The sequence below is a fragment of the Trachymyrmex septentrionalis genome, unplaced genomic scaffold (genome assembly GCF_001594115.1).
Source record: "Trachymyrmex septentrionalis isolate Tsep2-gDNA-1 unplaced genomic scaffold, Tsep1.0 scaffold14, whole genome shotgun sequence".
NCBI classification, from domain to species: Eukaryota; Metazoa; Arthropoda; class Insecta; order Hymenoptera; family Formicidae; genus Trachymyrmex; species Trachymyrmex septentrionalis.
Window position 1 is genome coordinate 3,409,473 of NW_017304543.1, and position 4,872 is coordinate 3,414,344.

The following is a 4,872-nucleotide window of genomic DNA, read 5'->3' on the forward strand; positions in this document are numbered from 1 at the left end:
ATACATATATCAATATGTATAAGATAATTGAGAATATTTGATTTAAGTAATATATGATGAAAAGAGAAGCTAGTATCTATAAATTCTAGCTCGATCCTATGTACAATGTAATTATATCTATTATCGGCGACTTTATTACCTTTATTATTAATATTATTATTGCACTTATTATATTGTCTTTATTATTATTAACATTATTATTGTTTTGTAACATGATTATTATTGTCATTATTACTATTATTGCTATTATTATTATTACCATTATATTATTACATTTGTCACTATTATCATTACGGTTGCAGTGAGTTTAAGCGCCGCTTTCATTATTTTATTCCGATATTAAATTATTATCGCAGATGTTTTTAAAGGTTAAGGAAATGCCAAAGTTGTTTAGGTTTATAGCCGCTGACTTTGCACGCGCGACGTGCCCATCGAGGTAAAGGAATCGTTTAATCAGAAAAATTGTAGAAACTGCGTTTCTCACTAAAGACTATCTTGATACTGATCGTAATCTGTAACTGATAAATTAATCGATCCTACGGACAATCTTGGAAAATAATACTCCAATCGATAGAATTTCTGCTTCGATGGTCACCTCGCAGCCACGTCAAGAATATCATCAGCGCGCTTTGTTCGTTGATTATATTTATTGTCGCCACGGTGTCGAACCGTGCTCGGCTTTCGCCGGATCGATATAATGATGATCTGAATATTGATCCAGCGAAAATCGTCCCGCGGCCTGACCGAGGCGCAATCAGAATCGAATTTCCGTTTTCTCTCGTCCTCGTCCAAGACTGAGGCTTTCGGGCGACGCGACGATTGTTCTACAAGTTTTTGCGTTCCGTTTTAAGTAGCGAAATAATTTTTCTTTCTACCCTTCCTTTTATTTTTCTCAACGACGCCTCGTCGACATAAACGTTTTCGAAGAGAACTGTTCCTAAAGAGAGAGATATATATATATATACATATATATATATAAATATACGTAGGCAATAAGGTAAAAACGAAAATAACTTCGCGATACGTGAGAGAGACGACGAAAGAATGCGAGTATCGATGTGATTGCGTGTCTTTATGTGATTTCATTGTGCGTGTTACCTTCCGGGGATGAATGTTGCGCGTGTGCGTGAGGTCGATGGTGAGAACGCGAGAAAGAGCATAAAGGCGATTTAAAAAACTCATATCAGATAGTTCTCTCGGTGTTAGTCGTGTACGGCCCTAGATAAAAAAAAAAAATCTCTCGTTATCTAGTTAAAAGTTTGTTAGATTGATTCCTGAAATACGTACATGCCAGGCTCCGCGTTTATACAACATATGTAAATAATGGCACTGCCCGTAGCGATGATTCGGAAGCAGAAAAGAGAGCCGCATCGTCGAAAAGTTATTTAATGATCATAATAAAAAAAAGAATGATAAGTTTACGACAATTTTTCTTTTCCTTTTTTTGTGCAACGACGTGTTTTGTCGTTCACAATGATCGTGAACGGAAATTGGATCTAAAACGATCGAGCGAGATATGGGGATGATAATCCCCTTCGAGAATTCGCGGAATGAATGGAGAGAGAAAGAGAGCGAGAGAAAGAGAGAGAGAGAGAGAGAGAGAAATTTTTGATCGAGCACCGTGTGTGTAATCGATGAAATAAAAATTCTGCGGCACGTCACCATACACGAATACGCGTACTTTGATTTCGGAAAATTCTTCCTCCTTCTCTACTTCCTTTTTTTTTTTATTCACTTTTATCCCACATAGGACCAAATTCCCTGCCTCATCAAAACAAAGGAGTGACACGTGTCAAATGCAAATCTCGCGGCGGGCGATCGGACCGGCGGGATGCGACGAGGACACAATAACGAATTTAGGCGAAACGAAAGAATATCCTTATGCTAGTGAGATACACGGTAAACGCTGTAGTCGTGATAAATCGTAATGCGAGTCGCGATATGGAGATTGCTACTGACAATTCCTACTTCGTTCGCACCAGTCGCGAAACGGTGTTGAAATGTGTAATTTAAAATATGATATTGCATAAACTCCTCATTATCTCGATTAATTGATGTATTGATAATAAATTAATCCGACTGTCCCGTCGTATCCAACCGGTTGATTTCTAACGTTTCTACAGGGTAAATCACGTAAAATGCTAAAAGATAATCCCAGAACGAACATCAAGAGTATAGTCGAGCAAAGTATCTAGGCAGTCGATATAATTTAAAGTTACGAAGTATTTCCTGTAATTATAATAAGAGAGAGCGAACGGAAGAATTTTTTTCCATAGAGTCGATTGCGGGAAAAAGAGATGCAAAAGGGGACGATAATATCGTAGCAGGGAAATTGGATTTTCAGGAAATCTTCTGATCCAGGGTAAATAATCCGAAGCTCGGTTTCTAGGGACAGAATATGTGGCCGGGTTAAACCTGGCATTGAACACTTTTAACCGAGAATCGACATTAAGGCAATACGAAAAATAAAAAAAAGAACCCAGGCATCTCCGAGTAAACTCCGGCCGAGGCTTGCGACAAACGTTGGCCGAGCTTTACCTCGCAGGGGTCCCTAATTGTAAACATAGCAGATACGGTGTATGTCTTGTGCGATTCAAATAAACGACATTGTTTTTAAATAACCTATACTATTTGAGTTTCTTTCATTCTTATTCTCTTACCCTATCTATCCTTCCAGTCTTGATGCCAATTGTGTAACGAATTGATCCTTATAGATATTTCTTAAAGATGCTTCTTTGTAATTATATTTACTCTATGTCTACTATAATACGTATGTTTCAAATTTTTAAATAAAACAATAATTTATGGGCATTTTGTGCTTTTTAACTTTTCGATATAATATCTTCAGAATCATAATAAATAATAACGGGTTTAGATCTTCATCAATTTTACTTTATTTATATTAACATAAAATTTTTATCAATTTTAATATATTTTAATATATTTAATTTTAATATATATAATCACGCTTTTTTGTATTCATGAAGTCATTTGTAATTAATTATATATATTTTATAAGTTATCATGGTTAATTCTTTGGAAAATGAGAGACTCTTATAGTTATCTGTCTGCGATATTAATTTCCGATACGCGTCTGTCAAACGTGCGCGTAGAAAGCTCGTTATATAAATTGTTTAACTCGTCCCGAGTCACTATCATTCGCCGCCCATTGCATAATGCGTTTCGCAACAGTTTAAAACATAATTAAAATGAATTCATCACATCACATCGTTCTTGATAATAGAAGAAATATTCCAGCATTTTTTTTATTTTGCTATCAATAAATACGAGTATAATGTAAATATTCTATTATAATAAATCTATTCATTATCAATACGATCTTTAATATTAGTTCTTCTATTATAGTAAATCTATTCATTGTCAATATGATTTTCAATATTAGTTGGTTTTTAAATTTATAATTTACAATTCGTAAATAAAATGTACAGAAAAAATGTATATATATATATATATATATATATACCACATTTACTTATTTATACAGTCGTCGCGTCACTGAAAATCGCATAACTGTTTAATAAGGAATCAATTGTGCCATCTAGCGTGGAGCTGTAACGATGCAAACGAAATCTCAGGTAAGGACAATCATGCAGCACCTAAACGGAAATACTCTTGTATATCAGGTTGCTCTTTCAAAGGCTTGCTTAAGGGTAGTTGGCTTATATTTTCGTTCATTTTTCAAACGTCTATTTTAATTTATAAAAAATGTATAATATTACTTTAAATATATTCTCTCTTTAATGTTTTTTTCTTTAATTTTATTATCAATAGAATTGTTATAAATTAATAATTAGATAATAGATTAATTATATTTCTTATGTATCTACGAAACGATTATAATGCATAATACAATATGTGATACACAATTTTAATAAATGCCACATGAAAAAATAAATTATTTTCACAAAGTATACGATATATTTATAACATTAACATTAGTATTAAATTTATATGTACAAACTTCCAAATAAGTCATGTCTTTTTTCTGCTGAGAAAAAGAAAGAATTTTAATTTTCCATGTCGAATAATTTGCTAATTCATTCTTCCATATTCTATTAACTTGCTAAATTATGTATTACATTATTTTTTAAATAAAAATATGACAAATTATTTAATAAGACTTTCGTGAATCAAAAATAATCATTTCATATCAACATCTAATTTGAAAAGATCTTGAGCAAATGCAGGTCCAAAAAAATTCTTTTATATTAATTTATCATTTAAAAATGGTATAAAAAAATCATCGTTGCTATGTCCTCTATTCCCAACTCGCAGGAGTAAGCCATAAAATACACATATCGATTCAACATTATCGCCGTTTCCCATTTTCCGTCCTATTTTCGCTTGCTTCGCTTTCGCATTGAGATCATTCCACGGATTCCTCGAAAACCTCAAGCGAAATATAGATCACGATGTCCGGGATCTACCGTCAACATTAGATTAATCTGCTGCTCAGTAATCGAGAGAAAGAGAAAGATAGATAGAGATAGATAGATAGATAGATAGATAGATAGATAGAAAGAGAGAGAGAGAGAGAGAGAGAGAGAGAGAGAGAGAGGGAGAGAGAGGAAGAGGAGGAACAGCTTTCAAAGCTTTCTCGGTACACGTCTGCCGGTCTCAGTCCGTGTTTCGTGGCAATCGACTCGGCGGGAGCAAACAGCGGCATCAGAATGCAAAGTTAGGACAATGCCGTTAATTTTTGGTCGGCCCCCATTGTTCCCCGGGCATATTCATCTGTCAACTGGCGAACCGACTTCTGACACGTTCTGCAGTCGACGCATTCGCGCGATCGAGCCGGAAGGACGTCCCGTTCTAGTCAATCCCTGATTCCCGCTGGGAAACATTCTCACC